The sequence below is a fragment of the Triturus cristatus genome, chromosome 7 (genome assembly GCF_964204655.1).
Source record: "Triturus cristatus chromosome 7, aTriCri1.1, whole genome shotgun sequence".
Classification (NCBI taxonomy): domain Eukaryota; kingdom Metazoa; phylum Chordata; class Amphibia; order Caudata; family Salamandridae; genus Triturus; species Triturus cristatus.
In genome coordinates, this window is record NC_140590.1 from 1815164143 (window position 1) to 1815186710 (window position 22568).

The window sequence follows — 22568 nt, forward strand, 5'->3', positions numbered from 1 at the left end:
GTGACAGAAGCAGCAAAATACCAGTCAGGTGGCACATTATGCTATGCATAGATTTTCAGTTTATGTGTTTCTGTGACACAAACAAATACATGATCAAATGTCTTTAAAGTTAAAAGAATGCATTTCTGTAACATGTAGGCGCATTTCAGAGCTTGCCGAACTCGTGCATTGTGTCCAGGCCCGGTTCTAGAGGGTGGGGCAGGCCCACCCAAACATGAGCCTGGCCCACCCAAACATGAGCCTTGGCCCTCGCATTGAGGACAAGAAGGGCAATATAAAATGGGCGCTTTAATTTAAAACGTTCCTCCAAACATTGTTTTTCTTCATATTCTAGGAGATGCGTTATTGGGCCTGGGCTCAGGTGGTCCATGTCAAGTACAATAGGGGCATGGCGAAGGGAACAAATTCTTTATTTGACACCGAGTAACTTTTGCCTACCGTCCTGTGCTGCGTGGATATTTCCATTTCTGTTCAGCATTTGAGAAAAGAAGTTTGTTTATTCTCATTCACCTTTCCTGACTACTGCAACTGCTTATCAGATCAAGCGGTGACACAGGGAGTAGGTAATCGAATGTATTACTATTTGTTTTTATTTAAAAAATCTGCACAAGCCCAGCAAGGCACACACTTTGCATATGCTTCATTTAAATTGTTTTTATCATTAACATGGCCATGGATGCAAGGCAACAATAAAAAAATGTCCAGCGAACTGGTGATTAATGATCCTGCTGGAGAGCAGCCCTTTGCCTGTTTGTAGTTTTGAAATGCAGATAGGCTGTATTTTATTTGGATAGCTCAGTGGGTTACTGCCTTTGTCACAGAGATTCTTGTGTTACTTGCAGTTCAGAAATTACAATCCTAACATAGGACAGTGACCTATGAACTGTCATCAAAGAGCTGCATACAAACATGGATGGTATAGTTAGAACTTTTTTTTTGTGTTACTATAAAGTTAGAAATTCCCCAGTCTTTCTTTATTTTAATGTTGCTCAAATGAGTTTGGGTCGATATACATTTTTATTAGTAAAGCCAACCCCCAACCACTGGGTATGCTTTAAATCCCGAGTTTGTGCTTTTACAGCCCAAACCCTCTTAAAATATACTGCCCAACAGTATGGATGACATTTAATTCCTACACCTTGTAATCCTCATTGACTTATGTGACATTCCCTATAGACTGAATGACATACTTGTATGGTTCATTGTCTCTGTATATTGTGTGTGTGATGTAAAGTACTGTGAGTGACACCCTACACTGATATGAATTGCGCTATACAACAAATGAAATGCATATGATAGGGGGCTACACACAGAGACATGAAGGCACTGTTGGAGGTTGGTAGCAATGGCATCTGCTGAAAAAGAGGTCATTGATGAGGCGCCAAAAAAGACTTTCGCACTAGCGCGCCGCTAAAACACGATTGTGTCATGATGTCTCACTGTCACTTACCTGGTCGCTGGTGAGTCACGGGGTCACCGGTGGTGCGTGGCTGGCAGACTGGACACTAACGCTGCCTGGCAGGCTGGCAGCAGGCACGGTGGCAGTGGCTGGGCCTGGCCGCTGGCGGGCCTGGGGGCTGGACTCTGAGTGACTGGGGGGGGGCTGGAGTGACTGGGGCTGGGGCTGGGGCTGGAGCTGGAGCGAGGTGGGCCTGGGCCTGGGCCCGGGCGGCTGGGCCTGGGTCTGCTGATGAGTGCAGTGGTCTCGGACTCGTGTCGTCGTCGTTACTCGTCTCTCTCTCTTCTCAGTCTCACACGGTAAGTAGACGTGACGTCACGTCTTCACTGCCTGCGCGCTACTGCACAGTACTGTGTGAGTGTGACTGCTGCCTGTGCAGTGCTTCACGCTGGCCCCGCACTGACTCCGCACAGTCACTCGTCGTCATCAAGCAAGCAGACAGACACACTACTCAGACTGTCACTCTCGGACTCTGTTAGATCATGCTGCTCACGCACCGTGACGCCAGCATAGAGAACCGCAGGGGCTGGCCCAAAAATGAAACCCAGGGCCGTCATTGGTAGCGTTTTCGTGCGCTACTGGATTGACGGCCCTGGGGAACCCCACATTGGCCTGCACACGACGCATGTGCAAAGTGCACTGAACGCGACGGACTCCTCGGGACCTCGAGGTCGGCGCCCGCCCAATCCACAAAATTGCGCACAACCTTTCAAATATAGCCCAAAAAGTAGCCTCCCGCCAGGCATGGTTTTTTTCCCGCACAACTGGGAAAAAAGTCGCCCAATTGTGCGGGAAATAGCCCAATCTGGCAACATTGACCTTACTCCGGAAGTGCATTGGTTGTAATTCTGGGCGAGGCACACAGCACCCTAACCTCTTCTTCAGTACTGCTGTTGAGTTGAATTGCTCCCCGGGGTCACGTGAAGGGCTTGTGCTAGATCTTACCCGGGGAGCGAGGGGTGTGGATTGAGAGCAGAAGCAGCTAGGTAGGATTTCATGTTAAAGGATGTGTACAGACTTGCTATATTGATACGAATCCGCGACTGCCTGGCTGGGCACAGCGAGTCTGCAAGGGAAGCAGCAGGCGGAGAGTTGTAAGCGCACGGATGAAAGTCCGACCTAATTTAAAGCAAAAGTAGATTTGCAAAGTGGGTGAGGAGACGGGCGTTTAATGGGCTGCGGGCAGGCTTGTGAAAAGTTGAAGCAAGCGCTATGAACGGGAAAGACGTGAAGGGTAACACGTGCACGTGTGTATAACATTATCTGAAGTGCGAGAGTGAGGTTCTTGGACTGAGAGGGGTTCAAGAAGCAGAAACATAGGCTGTGTGAATTGTAGTGCATAGTTTGTCTGTCACCTCCCATTCAAGGAAGTCCCGTAGCATCAATTATCTCTTCAGGAAACCCCTGATGTATGATTTGTGAGCATAAGCCGATATGTTGACAGCGGGTTTGTGTAGCCAACCCCAATTCGAACGAAGCACCAGAGAGACAACTGAGTCATGGAAGAGGAAAATCTACTCCACGTTTTACAAAAGACTGATATTTTCATCCGGAAAGGTATTTTTTTTGTTCCTGTTTTGCCTTTGCGCCAAAAGCTTTCAAGTGGTCTTGGAAATACCTGTCACTCGGAACAGCTGCTATTAACCACTGAGGCTAATTATCAGAAATTATCAGAGAGACGTTTCGACTAATTGCCTTAACATGCTCAGAAAAATGTATGGACACAAACATTGACGGTGTTCTCCTCTACACAGCGTCTTATTATCGACCCGGAAAGTACGTGCAGGTCAAACCTCTTGTAATGCATTTGAATGTTTTTTTTTTGCTTGGGAACAATATGTTCATTAATTACAATTTAATCCGATCTGAAACGCAGAAATTAAAAGTGCTTTGCAGAAAGGCGCCACGGAGACCTCTGCGGAGATGCTAGAATTAAATATAAATGACAAATGGGCTTTTAAGAGGTGCACTGCATGGGGGCCCTATTTGAGGCTGTCAAGAGACATGGCATGGAGAGGGGGCTTCTCTCCATCAGATCAAAGCAAAGGACCTGCAGCTAAAAGGGCCATTCATCATCCGTGTCAGGGGGGCCTCGATTTATACGCACCCTCTATGACTGGTCTACTATGGGGTACTAGCAGGCCTATTACTACGTCATCATGGGATGCCAAGGTCACCCCACCCTCTCTGGCCAACTGTCTCCGGAGGCGCTCGTATTGGAAGAGGGAGAGTGTGAGAGGGAGGCTTAATTAAAGGTTTAATTGAGGTAAACTGTGGAGAAAAAAGACACGTGTGTCAGATGTGAGGGCGATGGCAGGCGGGATTTGCATATTATGCGATACTGAACTGGCAGTCATCGTAGAGATTCCCTGCATATGGCCCTTCCTTACACATCCACTCAGATTTTGAATTATACTACTACCGTGTTTGAAGGCGGATTCTGGACGTTTTAAGGAACGGAACATACAGGATGAAGGAAGGAGGGATGGATAAATGTAGTGGGGGAAGTAAGGCTTTTAAAATAGTTACAAGAGCGAGGAGTGGTTTGGAAAGAAAGAGGGGTGAAAAGTAGGCAAGGAAAGAGGATACTTAGAGCATGAATGAAAGGGGATGAAAAAGGAAACAATATACAAACTAAAAAGGAAGTAAGGAATGAAAGTATGAGGAAAGACAAAAGGAAAGATGCGTAGATTGCAGAAGAAGGAGGAAATAAGCAAAGGGAAAAGAAAAAAAAGATGGAACGAAGGAATGCACTAGGGAAAAGAGAGGACGGACAGGTGGGTCTTGAATTCCTTACACAATGAAATACATTTCTTAACGTATGGCGGATGAAAGGTAGATGTAAGATGAATGGGTAGACGGAACTGTGGACGAAAGGCATGCAAGAAAAAAAAATAAAGCATTGGCTGCGCGTGAGCGGCCGGAGACGCAATATGTGGTGGGGGAGGGGGAGAAGCGGGAGTTGTGTGTGCGCGTGCGTCATCGTGATCGCGATCGCTCTGAAAGCGAAAGTGATCGCGATTGCGATGATGCACGAGTTTTCAAAGTGCTGCTGGCGGCCGGCTGCGCACGTGCACGATCTCGTGAACGCAAGCATTAGGCCAGCCAGCAGCCCTTTGAAAATCCCACTTACAAAATGTCTCTCTGAGCCAGCGCATGCGCTGGGCTCAGCGAGACCTAAAAAGGGATATCCAAGATCATGCCTGGGAAAAACTCAACCAGGCTGCAAACACAAAGGATGCTTCCTTATTTCAGAAGAAGATTAATCACCCTTATTTTAAAGATCAAACTGCAGCTAAAATTGAGAGCATGGTACAGAGTGGGTAAGCTATTTTAATTAAGGGTGGGCGTAGTTCGCGAAGTAGCACTTCGCGAAGCTACGCAAAGTGAAGTTCGCACTACGGGAGCTACGCGTAGCACTTCGCGAACTGCGTAGTAACATGTTCGCACTGTGCAAGATGTTGTTTTCAATGATTGCACAGTGCGGACAAGCAACCGGCACTGTGCAATCATTGAAAATGGCATCTTGCACAGTGCGAGCTGTAGTTTTCTGCTGCTCGAGTAGATTTTTACTCGAGCGGCAGCTTTCTCAACGCGAACTGGTAGTTTCTCATCGCGAGCGGTCGCGAGCATACGCGACCCCTCGCAATGAGAAACCTGACCTCCTCGCGTTGGGAATCTCGCCGGTAGGTTTATTTTCCATGCTCGCGATCGCCAACTTGATGTTGCTGATCGCGAACAAGGAAAAAGTCTCGCCGGGATGTCATTTTGCTTGCTCGCGGTCGCCAACTTGACGTTGAGGACCGCGAGCAAGCAAAAAATGACCGCAGCACTACGCAACACTACGCTACGCGTGTTCGCACTGTGCTACGTGCAGTTCGCGTAGTGCGAAGTAACGCGAACTTCGCAAACTACGCGAGCGTAGCGTAGTGCTTCGCCCAGGCTTAATTTTAATCAGGGTTGATCCCAGAAGATGAACATCCTACTTTGGCAAAAAATTCCAACTTAGATGGTAATCAGACACCCTTAGAAAGTACAGATTTGAGTCCCCTAAATTAGTTTTCATCACAATGGAGGAGGTTGTACTGGCCCTGGATAGATGTGCAAATGGAAAGGCACCAGGCCCCGATTGAGTACCAATAGATATATTTTAAAACTGATACAGATCTCTGGGCCCCACTTTTACAAAACATTTTAAACACTATAGCCTAATGCCCAGAACCTGGACGGAGAGCATCATCATGCCAATTTTAAAAAAAGGTGATAGAAGTAATGCCAAATGTTATCGCCCTATTTCCCTCCTCGACGCAACCTCTAAACTGATGGGCAGAATTCTTTTTCGAGAAGTTGAAAACATGGGCAAATGAAAATGAAATCCTCTCTGATTCCCACTATGGATTTACAAGAGAGATAGGGACAATCGAACAGTGCGTAAACGTACACCTTATAATCAGCTAATATACAATTGTTAAAAGAGGCCAGCTACACCTCTGTTTCGTTGATCTTACTAGTGCCTTAGACTTCTTAAACCATGCGAAGCTATGGCAAACATTAACTCACATGGGAGCGCCAAAAAACATAATTGTACATCTCTCACAAATATACAGTTGATTGAGCACTAGAGTTCATTATGGAACAGAAGGAGAATGCACAATTATCTTCTGGGTAACACAGGGAATTAGGCAGGGTTGTTTATTTGCTCCATTCCTTTTCTCCTTATACATCAATGGAGTAGACAAAACCTTGCAAAAACTAAATGCTGATGTCCCTAGATCAGGCAAATGTGATATACCCACTTTGCTCCATGCAGACAATGCAGTTCTTTTATCAAGAACTGCAAATGTGCTGCAGACCCTAATAGAGAAGTTTTCTGACTATATGCAGGAGAAGTACCTGATATTCAATCTGAAAAAGACCTTCACAATGGTGTGTGGGAGGGGAAAAACAAAGACTAGGACCCACTACATAAATAATGTCCCTATCGTAGTAACAAACTCTTTTGTTTACCTAGGCCTAGCATTTACAGCAAATAGACATTGGGGAGCCCATATTGAACATTGGTAATTAAAATGAATTTGGATAATAAAAGCAATTTTTTGATTTTCAAACAAAATGGGTAACAAACCCATCAGGGAAATCATGTCACTGTACAAAAGCAAGTGTCTTTCAGGAACATATTATGGTGCTGCACTATGGAGAGTAACAAACCATTCCATCTTCCAGACCCAAGAAAATAATTTTTTTCGGACATTGTTAGCTGTTCCAAAATCCACCCCCATATATAGTGTACACAAAGAGCTCGGTGCTCTGTATATTGAGGATTTTATTAGCCTGGCCAGTAACACCTGGTATGGAATATGGAGTAAAATTTACCCGGGACATTGTCAAAAGATTGCCTTGTACTAGAACATGGGAAGAAGATACCGTGGCGGATGTATATTAATAATCTTTTAAATGAATGTGCTGAAATTGTTTATTTTAACCACCCCCTCAAATACTTGAGTATAGTAAACAATCCCAACACTCCCCCCAGCCCTCCTATGTACGAGTCGAATCCCCACCCATGTATGTACACCCGTGTATGTACGAGACGTACCCCCACCCGTGAATGTACACCCGTGTATGTACACCCGTGTATGTACACCCGTGTATGTACGAGACGTAGCCCCACCCGTGTATGTACACCCCCGTACGTACGGCCCATACCCCCACCCGCGTATGTATGGAGCGTACTGCCACCCCAACCGTGTATGTACGACCCGTACCCTCACCCGCGTACGTATGGAGCGTACCCCCAACCCAACAGTGTATGTATGGCCCGTACCCTCACCCGCGTAATGTATGGAGCGTACCCCCACCCCAACAGTGTATGTATGGCCCGTACCCTCACCCGCGTATGTATGGAGCGTACCCCCACCCCAACAGTGTATGTACGGACCGCACCCTCACCCTGGACCATACCCTCACCTGCGTATGTATGGAGCGTACCCCCACCCCAACCGTGTATGTACGACCCGTACCCTCACCCGCGTACGTATGGAGTGTACCCCCACCCCAACCATGTATGTACGGACCGTACCCCCACCCATGTATGCATGGAGCGTACCCACACACACGTATGTATGGAGCATACCCCCACCCCAACCATGTATGTGTGACCCGTACCCTCACCCGTGTATGCATGGAGCGTACCCCCACCCCAACCGTGTATGTACGACCCGTACCCCCACCCCAACCGTGTATGTACGACCCGTACCCTCACCCGCGTACGTATGGAGCGTACCCCCACCCCAACCTTGTATGTACGGACCATACCCCCACCCGTGTATGCATGGAGCGTACCCACACCCGCGTATGTATGGAGCGTACCCCCACCCCAACCATGTATGTACGACCCGTACCCTCACCCGCATATGCATGGAGCGTACCCCCACCCCAACCATGTATGTACGACCCGTACCCCCACCCCAACCGTGTATGTACGACCCGAACCCCCACCCCAACCATGTATGTACGACCCGTACCCTCACCCGCGTATGTATGGAGCGTACCCCCACCCCAACCGTGTATGTACGACCCGTACCCTCACCCGTGTACGTATGGAGCGTACCCCCACCCCAACCATGTATGTACGGACCGTACCCCCACCCGTGTATGCATGGAGCGTACCCACACCTGCGTATGCATGGAGCGTACCCCCACCCCAACCGTGTATGTGCGACCCGTACCCTCACCCGCGTATGTATGGAGCGTACTCCCACCCCAACCGTGTATGTACGACCCGTACCCCCACCCGCGTACGTATGGAGTGTACCCCCACCCCAACATTCTAAGTACGGAGCGCACCCCAGGCCCCAACACAAGCACCTTCACACAACATCGCGCATGTACGAGTCGTACCAAGCCAGACACAAGGACAGCACTGTACAACAAATTTGCCGAAGTACACACCGTACACACGCTAAAAACGCACGTACACAACCAGGACAAGCACAACAACACAAGAATACACTATTCGAATGGCACAAAGCCACAAAACATGTCCAACAAGCATAAATACAACACATTCACTGACCTGCAACTGCCAAAATCCCAAACAGAGGCCCAAAACACAACCACTCCTTATAACACACCCACCCAAAGTTCAATAAAAAGGGCCCACAGACACAAACCATGAGCCTTTGCAACAGACTCACTGCTGCCAGACCCCACAGACAACCTACAGCACCATACTTGAACCTTTACTACACCTTACACTTGCACACCTTCACACACACACCTTCACAAACACCCCCTCATCACATTCACACACACACCTGCACAACCACACCCACACACCCACAACCATCCACACCCACACCCCCCACACCATCCACACCCACACCCCTCACCATGCCCACTAACAAGAATCCAAAGTTCACTAGCCAAGAGTTGGAGGTCCTTGTCGACGAAATCCTCAGAGTCGAGCCACACCTCTTTGGAACATTGGTCAGACAGACCAGCATTTCCGAAAAAACAGCCATGTGGCAGAGGATTGTCGATGCTGTGAATGCTGTTGCGTTCACCAGAAGGACCAGGCATGAATGCCAAGCCAGGTGGTACGATCTGCGGAGGAGGGTCCGAGCCAAAATGACCGACGACCACAACCAGGCCACCATCACTGGAGGAGGGTCGCCCCGCAGACCCGTACAATACCATCCCTGGGAGGAGAGGGTGATGGCCATACTGCCAGTGGTGGCAGTAGACGGATTAGAATGACTCCGAGACCCGGGTGAGTACACAAACAACTCACCTCACATGGAGGGAACGTCATCCACAACCAAACTCACAATCAGTCACGCAACCACCCCAAGCTATCGCATGACTCAACCACACTCCATGAACACGCACATGCCACTAGCGCCACCATGCCCCATGCACCCAGCTGGACAATGCCAAGTCACAGGCCACAGAAAACACCAACACAAGACACGGTAAGCCGGATGGCGGGAGTGTGGGCCCCAAAAATCACATAGTGCAACTCAGAAGCAGACAACAATGCCCTCTGCCCATATGGCCTAGGTCACAGCCAGACAAACAGTGTGTCCCCACACAGGAAAGACTTGCCAGCAAATGGCGGACGCCTTGCATTAAGACATGGGGGTGAAGGCACGTTTTTGCACTTGACAGCAGCTAATGAACAGCCAACACTGTGAACGAGTGGCAGCACACACCACCACAGCAGCAGCGCAGACACAGACACTACACCCAATGGGTGCCTGGAGATCAGAAACAAACTCACATCAACAAGCCAAGGGCCATTCAAAGATCTGCTAAAAGTGTGTGCCTAGGAAGCTGGGCTGAGGTGACAGAGGGTGACACACAGAGGGAGGGACAGGGGGAGAGAGAGGGAGGGAGACACAGGGAGACGGACAGAGGGAGGAGGCTGACACAGGGAGGGAGGGAGAGGGGGACAGAGAGGGAGTGAGAACGGGACACACAGGGAGACCAATGCAGCCTTGTGGGGTGTGGGAATGTCTGCTCGTCAGCAGGTGGACTGCGTGCATGTAGACAAGGGTGGCCAGTGCCTCAATCCCCCTCTCTTCTCCATGGCAAAACACAGGGCCATGTCTCAACCTGTGCACGAGCACAACGCCAGCTACCTGCATTATATAAGTGTGTGGAACAACTCCATGTGCCCACATACAGTGCAACACGGAAGGCGCCAATGCATGGCTCGCCACACCTGCTCACTCCACTGCTGACTGCAGTCACAATTGACAAAGCAAGTAAGACTGTGCCACACATAGGTAAAGTCTCAAAAGCTGTGGCCAAGGGACATACCCATGCACAAGTGCACTGTGAGTGGAATGCAAGACATATCCAAATTCCCAGAGGAAATGTCCCAGCTTTGAAATGAATGAAACATGGATGTTGCATGGAACATAAATAACATTGTCTCTCTCACACACAGGTCAACGTCGTGGATCACCCCCCAACACTGGGGGGGAAGACTCACAGGACCCGGCTCTGCGGGATGCCGATCCCACCGGCAGCGACGGCTCTCACCACTCTGTGGATGACCCCGACCAACCTGGCCCCTCTGGTGTCCAACCACCTGCAGCACCTGCGTCAGGTACAACTGGGCCAACCACCACCCCTACTCCTGCCACATCCCAGGAGACACCCAGGATCCCTGCCCTACCACCACAATGCAGCCAGGCTCACCAGGAGGGACACGGTGTACCAGGCACCCAGGAGGAGGCAGGCGACAACGCTAATGCCACCCCTCAGGGGTCCCAGAGACCCGATGTGCCCACAAGGGCAGGCCAGGTGCAAGTGGGCAGGGGTGGTGGGAGTGGAGGATGGCGGAGGCGCGAGCCTGACCAGTTGGCTGCGGAACCGGTATATTCCCATGTCAGAAACATCCTGGACACATACCGGCAGGACACCACGGGCATGGCCCAGGTTGTGTCCATCCTCGAGGAGATCAAGACCCAGCAGGCCCAGCAACATGCGGAGCAACATGCCTGTCTACTGCGACACCAAGGGCGGATGGAGGACAGACAGGCTGAGCTTGTGACGGTGTTCACGGGAATTCACAGTACACTCCGTCGGATAGCCGACAACTTGGGCAACCCTCCCTGTGCCACCAGGCGTAGAACATCACCACCCACAGGGAGGGATCAGGAGGAGGAGGAGACATCCGACGGAGCATCCCAAACATCGTCACGGCCTGCTTCTGAGGGTTCCCGCAGGAGGGCGGGTCGTCCACGGAAAAGACCGTGAGGGTCGGTGCAACAGCACCATCTCCCAGGACACCTGGCCTGACACCTGGCCCACTGGACCAACAGCAGCACATCAGCAAAAGACATTCTCTGCCACATGGACTTGCTGGTCACTGTCTGACCAATGTTGACAAAGACTGTGGCATGGACTCTGAGGATTTCCAATGGCAAGGACACCAACTCCCCTAGTGAACTTTGGATTCCACACACCCGGAAAGCCCCTCATGTCATACCCCCCCCACATACCCCAACAAAAATAAAAAGTTACACGATAAAGAGATGATGCCTACATTTTGCATTATTAGCTTACATGTGTCTTGTTAAGTCTAACCATGCCTGAGTTCTCATATGACTCCAACCATCCACACCCTGGGGCCTGAGTCTGGCACAGGACACACATGGGTCACAATGTATTAGGCAAGACACACATGGAGCACCATACACACCTGTGATGGGCCCAACCAGCTGAGGGGGTGGCCGCACAACCGTGCCGACAGACATATTGAGTACAGCGACAGCCTGCGCAGAGGTCAGGGATCATGTGGAGTGTCCTGGGGGGCACCCAGGTATGTGTGGACAGGTGGCAGAACCATGTCCTGCAAGCTTGAGTCAGGTGGATGCAGAGAATGGTGGCGTGGCCAACGTTGGATGCATGGGGATGGCACATGTCACAATACCCACACAGTCATGGACATCATGCCCAATACAGAGTCTAATCCCACACAAACAGCTTGCATCTTGCTACTCGACACATAGACACATAGCCACTATCACGGAAAACCATGCCAGACATGCTGTATGCACCGTGGCAACACACCAGCTTTGACTGAGAATAGGCACCTTGGAGGCATAAGGACACCTTTATTATTCATGTATTCGGGAATGCAGAGGCAACTCGGAGTACACATAAACAGGTCATGTGGAGTAACGTGGGTCCAACACTGGAACCCCCCTTCTGCTGCACAAATGCGTGATAGCCATGGAACTGGCACACAAGTGTCGGCTAACAGCTAAACACCCCCTGCTGCTCACGGAGAGGCTGCCATACACCATTGATCCTCTGATGTGGAAGTCCCACACCATGTCAAGCCAATGCAAACCGTATGTGTCCGAGGGCAGTGTTACACACATTGATGCCATCATCACAATCCACTATCCCATCACAGATGACTGTCAACAAGTCTGACCATCTATTCAGGTGTACCCAGCTACATGTCATGTGTACCATGGTGATGCGACATGTCTGCAGAGGAACCAAACATCGACAGGGGCAGTGTGCACACATCGGAAACAACAGCCACACCCAATACACCCCTGATGCATCCCTTACCCTAAGGAGACTTCCAAACTTGCCCGTGCGTGTAACGCTGAGTCAGCACACGATGATGTGTCCATGAGGAATAGCAGTGCCACAACAATGCAACCAGCAGATGGCATGCGCAAGTACCTGGGGATGAGAGACACACAAGAAGTCAGCCACAAAAAGCACAGCCACTTGCATGTGCATGTACTCGACACATGTAAGGATGACAACATGCTAGGTCACAATTATGGCTGGGGAAATACACTCATCACTGGCACCATCACTCCAGTGACACATCCACACACACCTCTGACTCATGTGGCATACATGCAGATGGACACACACATCGCAACACATGCCACACGGGGACCAATGCGTGCACACACAGACACTGGTACTCACCACTAAGCAAAGAAGTCGCGTATGAGCCGACTCCGGATGTCCTCTTGCAGAACCACATCCTCCACATCACTAGCCCCATTGCCAAGCCCTTCGTCCTCCACGGGTGGACGGTCCTGATCATCTTGATCCAGGATGAGTGGCACAGCTTTCTCAACTGCCATGTTGTGCAGCATGCAGCAGACCATGTAGATTTTGCAGACCTTCGCCGGGGCATATGGGAGGGCGCCGCCGGTCTTGTGGAGGCATCTGAATCGGCTCTTCAGGAGGCCAAATGTCCTCTCTATCACTCGCCTTGTCCGGCCATGGGCGGTGTTGTAGCGGAGCTGTGCCGGCGTGATGGGGTTGCGGAGAGGTGTGATCAGCCATGGCATGTTGGGATAGCCAGCGTCCCCTACATGGAAACCACATGGACATAAGTAGGACAGGAGAAGCGGTTGTGCTGGAAGTCTACGCAAAATACAGGACAGACAGAGTGTACCCACCAACAACACATGCTCGTTCGTTGCGCAGCTGCGTCATCATTTCAGGCACCCTGCTACGCCTCATGATGTAGGCATCGTGTGCTGATCCTGGAAAACGAGCACAGACATGTGAAATCACCATGTTGGACAGACACACCACAAGGGCATTGATGGAGTGGTAGTGTTTGCGATTCCTGTACGCTACCTCCTGTGCCTGTGGTGGTACCAAAGCCACATGTGTCCCATCTATGGACCCAATGACATGGGGCATCCCTCCCAGGGCATAGAATCCACACTTGACCCCAGTCAACAGTTCAGGAGTTGCGAAATGGATGAACTCATCCAGGTGAAGCAACATGGCCTCTAAGAAATCCTGCAGCACACGGCTGAACATGCTCTGGGACATGCCGCCAACATGAGCTATGGTATATGGAAAGGTACCCGTGGCAAGAAAATGTAGGGCTGCCATTACCTTCAGCTTGGGTGTCAGTGCCGTAGGATATCTGTGCAGCGGTTGCAGGTGTGGTGCCAGCCTTGCTGTCAACTCCTCAATCAACGGTTGGGGGAAGCGGTAGCACCGTATACAGTCATTCTCCTGCATGTCAGCCAAGTCCGGAATTGGTCGGGGAAGAGGCGGCGCTCTGCAGTAATTTGGAAGTGACAAGGAAGAGTGAGTGCACTACAACAACAATTTATTTGTACTGAGTACATGTTAATCTGTCAATACACATATGCTACATACGGAGTCAGGTATGTGCCACATGCCCTGGGCACGTATGGCTGCCAGGTGACACTCCTACCAAGACCCATCTACACACGGAGATTGTGAACCTCCACATGCCATGGCATGGGATTAGCTGTGTCCCAGTGTAAGTGAACAGCCAGACGCAACACAGGAGTGACATACATCAACACATCAGCAGAAGTAGGATGTCGATTTCTGAGACAGGTAGCGGAACACTAGAGCCACAGGTCACATGACATTACACTAGGACAGCCCACACACCTTGCCAATAAGGTGTACATGTAATGACTCACCACACATACATAGGAGAGGATGCAGACATGTCCTTGCTACGCTACTCCATGTTCCATGCATACATACGCACCTCACATCCGATACCACATGTGGCCTGGTGTGCGTAACAGTGTGCCATGTCCATCTACACACAGACACATGTTGGTTGCTGCAACAGCTGATGCTTTTGAGGGAGCACCAACATCAAGGTAATGGGAACACACCACACATACATGACATAGACACATCGTGCACCGTGGGTAGTCACATGTCTGGTGTGGTAACCCCTGTAGCGGGCATCAGGGGACACTTGCGTGTGTTGTTGACTGTGCCATGCCAGTGACGCTCATCCCAAGTGTGCAGTACGACATGCACACATGTCAAAGGAGTCAAGGGCATGCCTGGCACACATTGCACCGTCACACATAACATCTGTACACATCTCATCATACATCTGTTGCCTTCTCGACTCAGGAGTAATGTGCCACATCACAGCCTTTCACACCTGTGCCCCACACATGTAGTAATGCCCAGACAATGCCTTGATGTCCATCCATGGACAAGTCTGTCAGCTCTATTCCTTCCTGTGTGCTGCCTGTCACCACTGTGATGTGTAAAAGGCACCGTACATTCACTCAGAGGGCATGTGTACGCTCACTATCACTATGGGTGTGCTGGCATATGCGTACCCATAGTGATACGGACCGTACACACGCCTGTACGCTCACTATCACTATGGGTGTGCTGGCGTATGCGTACTCATAGTGATACGGACCGTACACACGCCTGTACGCTCACTATCACTATGGGTGTGCTCGCGTATGTGTACCCATAGTGATACGGACCGTACACACGCCTTTACGCTCACTATAACTATGGGTGTGCTGGCATATGCGTACCCATAGTGATACGGACCGTACACGCGCCTGTACGCTCACTATCACTATGGGTGTGCTCGCGTATGCGTACCCATAGTGATACGGACCGTACACACGCCTGTACGCTCACTATCACTATGGGTGTGCTCGCGTATGCGTACCCATAGTGATAGTGAGCGTACAGGCGCGTGTACGGTCCGTATCACTATGGGTACGCATACGCCAGCACACCCATACTGATAGTGAGCGTACACGCGTGTGTATGGTCCGTATCACTATGGGTGTGCTCGCGTATGTGTACCCATAGTGATACGGACCGTACACACGCCTGTACGCTCACTATCACTATGGGTGTGCTCGCGTATGCGTACCCATAGTGATAGTGAGCGTACAGGCGCATGTACGGTCCGTATCACTATGGGTACGCATACGCCAGCACACCCATACTGATAGTGAGCGTACACGCGTGTGTATGGTCCGTATCACTATGGGTACGCATACGCGAGCACACCCATAGTGATAGTGAGCGTACAGGCGCGTGTACAGTCCGTATCACTATGGGTACGCATACGCCAGCACACCCATAGTGATAGTGAGCGTACAGGCGTGTGTACGGTCCGTATCACTATGGGTGTGCTCGCGTATGCGAACCCATAGTGATACGGACCGTACACACGCCTGTACGCTCACTATCACTATGGGTACGCATACGCCAGCACACCCATAGTGATACGGACCGTACACACGCCTGTACGGGCCGTTGCTATGCATTTGGGGTGCCCTAGGGCCCCGTATGCACCGTACCTGTGTGTGAAACTCCAAATTACATAGGGGACACATGAGGGACAAGTATAAAGTCCTACATGCATGCTGGTTGTCATGGAGACCAAGTTTAAAGTTTGCATTTTTTTCAGCAGGTGCACAGCAGAAGTCAGTTTGAATGAATCTACTTTGTTGCAATGTGGTTCTGGAGTTGACATCATGCTCAAGAAAAAAACACAATAAGAACCCACTGACTGTGCTAGGTTTGAAGGGATTGGAGGAAACATAGGATGCAAATGTGAGTGACCAATCACTCTGTACTCCTGTGCATGAAACAGGCCAGCAAGGCAGATATAAGGCAGCCAGGTCCCATGAGGGAGCACTTGCCTGCACATCTTTGAATTTTACGACCCAGCTGCTGCTACTGATTCCCTGGAACCATGTCAAGGTCTGTGGAGAGGGCACAGCCTTTCACCCTGGAGGAGAACCTGGCATTGCTGGATGTGATCCTCCCACAGTACCCCCTGCTGTATGGGCGACCAGGGTATCAGGTGAGTGCAGAGTCTACTAGCACAGACTGTGTCCCTTTTTTGTGACTGTGACTTCTGGCATTGTGTCCAGGTGTGACACACATGCTATGTACTGTAGGGGGGGTCCCAGGGGGGGGAATGCCTGATGTCTCCCAGCCAGAGCATGCTGTGGTGCATGTCTGCCGTCCTCACTTGCATTGTGTTTACTGTGACAATCACTGCATGGTGCATGCCACATTCTGCCTGTCTTCTCCTCCTGGGAATGTAGCCTCTACAGTCCTCATTTGATTATGTGGTCAGCCCAGTGTGACAGGTGACTGTACCCACAGATGTGTGTTAGTTCTGTGTACCTGTGCTGAGAGTGTCCACATGATGTGTTCGTACCCTGGACATCGGTGTGTGTGTAAGTCCCCTGTCATGTGGGTGGGTGCATATGTGGAGTGTGGCACCCGGGCTGCATGAGGGATGGATATACCCTGCCCATGTGATGTGAGCAGGGAGCAGTGCTATGTGTCTGACATGCAGAGCCAGCCCCACACCTGTGAGCACCCCCCCGTCTAGTGGCACATGTGCAGAGTGAGGTTTGTCGCTGCATTTGGCAATGGCAGGTGAATGTCCTGTGCCTGGGTGTGTCTGTGTACTCTGCTGAGGTAGCGTCAGTGGCCTGTGGCATGTGACTGCTTAGAGGTGCTGCACATAATCCTGGTGTAGCTTGTGATGCACAGTGTGAGCCTGGATCATTGATTGTGTCGTTGCCCTCATTCCACCTGTGTACTTTCAATGGCACGTACTGCTTTTGCCCTTCCCCAGAGGATCATGTCCCTATAACAAAGGTGCAATGCGTTGGATGCATACTATGCCTTGTTGTAAACAGCAAATGTGTTCTAATATGTGTCTCTGTGACATGTGCCAGGTGTATTGATGTAGTGTCACTTGTTCATCCTCACAGGTAGGCGCCTCTGCCAAGAAGCAGATCTGGATGAACGCCGTCAGTGCCGTGAGGAGGACGGACGGTCGCAAGCGGCGCCTGGCCCAGGTGAGGAAATGCTGGCAGGATATCCGGTGCTGGACGCAGAGGATCACACGGGTCCTGCTGGGGGACTCACCTGAGACCCATAAGAACCGCGGGCGCCGCCGTCTGACCCACATCCACAAGCGTGTGCTGGTGGTGGTATTTCCAGACTTGGATAGGCGCTTACAGGAGAAGCAGCAGCAGGAAGAGGGTAGGTACATGTGTGTTTGTTGTGTGTCACCAGCATTTGTAAGTACACAGTTGCATGGATACACTGCCAGGGTTTAAAGGTGCTGTGCAGATCCTGTTACCCACAGTATAGCAGTGCTCTCCTGCCTCCCTTCCCCTCCTTGCAATGTGTTCCCTGGTCTGTGTGTAGTCACTCCTTCACAAGGTTATGTAGGCTGGCACTTTATCCACGTGAACTATGCCTGTAGCATCATGTGTGGGGGTGGTGTGTAACAGGTTTTGGGACCTTGCCTGTGCCCTGTCCAGTTCAGTGCTTGTGGGTTCCATGTCAGTTGGCACTGATGCTGAGTCCAGACATGGGAGTTAGTCTCTCAAGTGTCATGCCTTACAGCACGCATGTCCTATGTTGTGGCCTGTGACATGATGTGCATGAGTGTGCGATACGCATGGTGCAGGGATGGTGGCGTGTGTTGCAGTCATTCCCATTCAGGACCATGGAGTTGTGTGGCCACTACTGTCCCCTGGGGCATATTTTCCTAGGTGTCATGTGTGTCATCACAAAATGTGGACACTCTCAGTGTCTACAGCATAGGTTGTGCTCTGTGCCATTGTCCCCTGGCACCATGTATATTGACGTAAAATGTAGTACAAGTGTCCACTGTACAGCCTGACCTGATTTTCCTTGTTCATACTCACGGTGGCCAGTGCCTGTGTGTCTTGTTGCAATCATCTGATGATGCCCATTTGTTCATGATTATTTGGACAGGCGCACCTTGGGTATTTGGTGTCCAATCTTGCATTTATCCAGCCCATGTGTATTTCACCCAGACTACGAGATGTAAGTGCTTCTTGTGTCTCAACAAATTGTCTCATGTAGGGGGTGGTTGGTGCGGGCAAAGCCTACATGTCAAAACCTGATATCTCCTTGCTATGTCTGGCCAGTGTGTGATGTTTGTCTGCACATACACTCAAGGTGCAGTGAGCCAGTCATGGTGGGCATGTTTTCAGTATTACCTATGCAGCATGTGCCTCAAGTTCATGGATATGGTCCCTGCTCATCCCTATTTTCGGCAACGCTGTGTGGTGCAGATGCAGTGCTGGATTGTCCCCAGGGCCTGGCTCCTCTGTCAAACTCCATTTCATGTCATTTGCTATTGTGTCATGCTCTCCATAGTTTTTCAGTGGCATGGTGGGTCAACCAACTGTGTGTTGCATGCCCTACATCTGTACCATGTTTTGTAGATGTGACTCATCTTTCTTTTCAGGCTATGCACTGTAACCTATGTAGATTGGACTCATGTGACATATGTATACAGGTGTATGATTAATTGCTGTCTCTTCACCTTGCCCACAGCATCGTCGGGGGACACGGAGGGAGACATCAGCACAGACAGAGCGGAGGGACCGAGCACCAGTGCCAGCGGTGACATCGTGGCTGGCACATCGAGTGGAACTGAGGTGGAGGAGAGTGAGGCCGAGGACCTGTCCACTGGCACGACAGAATATGAAGCTGACGGGTCCGAGGATGATCTCTCCGAGTGGGCGGAGGCTGCACCAGCAGCTGACAGCGGCACAACATCTCTCCCCGCCCCCTCCATTGCCATCAGCCGCCTCCCACTTGCTCGTGTCCCTTCCCAGCGTGCCCAGTCACCACATGTCTCCTTCCTGCCAGGCACCGCACCCCCTGCCCCTGTCTCCACTGCTGCCGCAAATGCCAAGTCTGTGGACATCCAGCGGCAGTTGCAGGTTGGTCAGGCTGCGATGCTTAATGTCCTCCATGGCCACAGCCAAGTGCTGAACAACATGGAGGCATACTTGGAGGGCATTTTCTCATCGCAGGCTGACCAACGCAACTTGCTGAGATCCATTGACTCGACACTGACTGTAGCAGTGGGTCTCCTGCAGCGCTACGTCCAACCCCCTTACCCCTGACCCATCCACACTTCCCACTCCCATGCCTGTCCCACGTACACCCAGACGTCAGCATGCACCCACCACAACAGACACAGGCACCACACCAGCAGGGAAGGTCAAACGCACACCTCCTGGCACGCACACACAGGGTGAAGTAGGCACACCCACTGGGTCGGGGGGCAAACGTAAGACACGCAGCCAGAGTGGGAGTCCGCATTCCACCCAATCCACTCCCTCCAAATCCCCTCCCCTCAGCTCTCCTGGCCACATATCCGGCAAAGACTCCTTCATGGCCGCTCTGTCCCTGAGCCCCACAGTGACACCACCCCGCAAGCGGTCAAGGGAGTCCCCGGTCAGGGTGGTTGAGTCCCCCCCCTGTCCACACCCTCCCCCAGTGGCGCTGTGACCCATCCCTCCGCCCCCCCCCTCCTTGGGGCCTGTGGTTCCTTCGGGTGCAGGGGAGTCGCTGGAGGACCTTGCTAAGGTGTGCAGCGCCATCCTGGCCTCCGCCTTTGGCCCTGCCCCACCCCCTGTGGTGGAGTCCTCCATCCCTGCACCCACGACGCCTACCCTTCGCCCTCATGTCCCTGCGGTGCCTGGTCCTTCCCCCCCACATGATGCCCTCCCCCCTATGGAAGACAAAGGAGTCTGACTGTGCAGGCAAGCTAGGGGACATGTGTCCCACTGTGTCCCCCACCTAGATTTGAACTTTGGACTGCCCTATGGGCATTATACATTTTGAACTTTCAAGGGACAAACAGAATTTTGGATGCTGAATAAAGCAATTTATTTTTCCTTAGTACACTACTGTCTGTCTGGTATTGCTGTTGGTGGACCTGCACCATTATTTTGGGTGGTGATTATATGTTGGGTGTGTGGGAACTGTAGTCTTGTGCTGGTCATAGGGTGGATCCTGGTATCTGTGTGCCATCACAAGCTGTTGGCTACATAACTTTGTTCATGTAAGCAGTTACTGCATGGTGACATCGTCCCAAGGTGTGTTCCTTCCTCTGTGTAACCTGACATCTTCCCTGCAGGGTCTTTCCAATATGTGGTGCTGAGCTGTGTCTACATTGGCTGGGTGTGTGACGGACTCGTTAGACTTGGGCCATGCATGCTGAGCGATGTCTCCACCTGCATCATTCGTGGCGTCCTTGGTGGTCACTGTACTTGTGTATGTAGACTGTTGTCATAACTTCATGTGTACATGTTTTCTTTTTGGCGCTATGCATGTGTATACTCCCAGCCTCGCACACATGTGGTACATGTACTGCAGGATCTTTGTGCACCTGACTGACATTTGTGGGCATTGGATCTGTGGGTACTCCACCCTTTTCTTTGCAGGGGCACTGCTGTGAGTGTTAGGCACCCACCCCTCCTGTGTCTGGGCACTGCTGGGAGGACTCTGCACACACCCCTCCTGTGTCTGGGCACTGCTGGGAGGACTCTGCACACACCCCTCTTCTGACTGGGCACTGCTGGGAGGACTCTGCACCCACCCCTCCTGTGTCTAGGCACTGCTGGGAGGACTCTGCACACACCCCTCTTATGACTGGGCACTGCTGGGAGGACTCTGCACCCACCCCTCCTGTGTCTGGGCACTGCTGGGAGGACTCTGCACACACCCCTCTTATGACTGGGCACTGCTGGGAGGACTCTGCACCCACCCCTCCTGTGTCTGGGCACTGCTGGGAGGACTCTGCACACACCCCTCTTATGACTAGGCACTGCTGGGAGGACTCTGCACCCACCCCTCCTGTGTCTGGGCACTGCTGGGAGGACTCTGCACACACCCCTCTTATGACTGGGCACTGCTGGGAGGACTCTGCACCCACCCCTCCTGTGTCTGGGCACTGCTGGGAGGACTCTGCACACACCCCTTTTATGACTGGGCACTGCTGGGAGGACTCTGCACCCACCCCTCCTGTGTCTGGGCACTGCTGGGAGGACACTGCACACACCCCTCCTGTGTCTGGGCACTGCTGGGAGGACTCTGCACACACCCCTCCTGTGTCTGGGCACTGCTGGGAGGCCTCTGCACCCAACCCTCCTATTTCAGGATATGTACGCTTAGAACATACATGGGTGTGGGTTCGCTCCATGCATACGAGGTGAGGGTACGGGTTGTACATACACGGTTGGGGTGGGGGTACGCTCCATGCATACGCGGGTGAGGGTGCGGGTCGTACATACAAGGTTGGGGTGGGGGTACGCTCCATGCATACGCGGGTGAGGGTACGGGTTGTACATACATGGTTGGGGTGGGGGTACGCTCCATGCATACGCGGGTGGGGGTACGGGTCATACATACACGGTTGGGGTGGGGGTACGCTCCATGCATACGGGGTGGGGTTATGGTCCGTACGTACACTGTTGGCATGGGGGGTACGCTCCATACGTACGCGGGTGAGGGTATGGGTCGTACTTACACTGTTGGGGTGGAGGGTACGCTCCATGCATACGGGTGGTGGGGGTACGGTCCGTACATATCCGTACCCACGCTATGGAATGCTTGTGCGGGCCATCCCCAGGCATTTGCCACGTGGGTACAGCCATCCCTCCATTGTTGGGGTGACGTAGGTGTGGGCGTGGTATGACTCGTACCCACGCTCTTAAGGCGTGGGTACGGGACGTACCTGTATTGTTGTGTTGCTGGTTCGCGTCGTCAACCACTTCCGTTGTGGCGGACGCTGGCTTTGCTGGACACGCCCCCACCCCCTCGTAGTGACCAGGGCCTGGGGGTCAGGTATGTCCAGGGCATGTGTGCTGTGTGACTTTGGTGGGGGTTTTGTGGCCTGCCCCTGCTCCTGCCCCCCCCCCCTTTTCCCCCTCCCTTTGTTGTTCTGACCTTCTGCGGCGTCTGCGTCGTAACC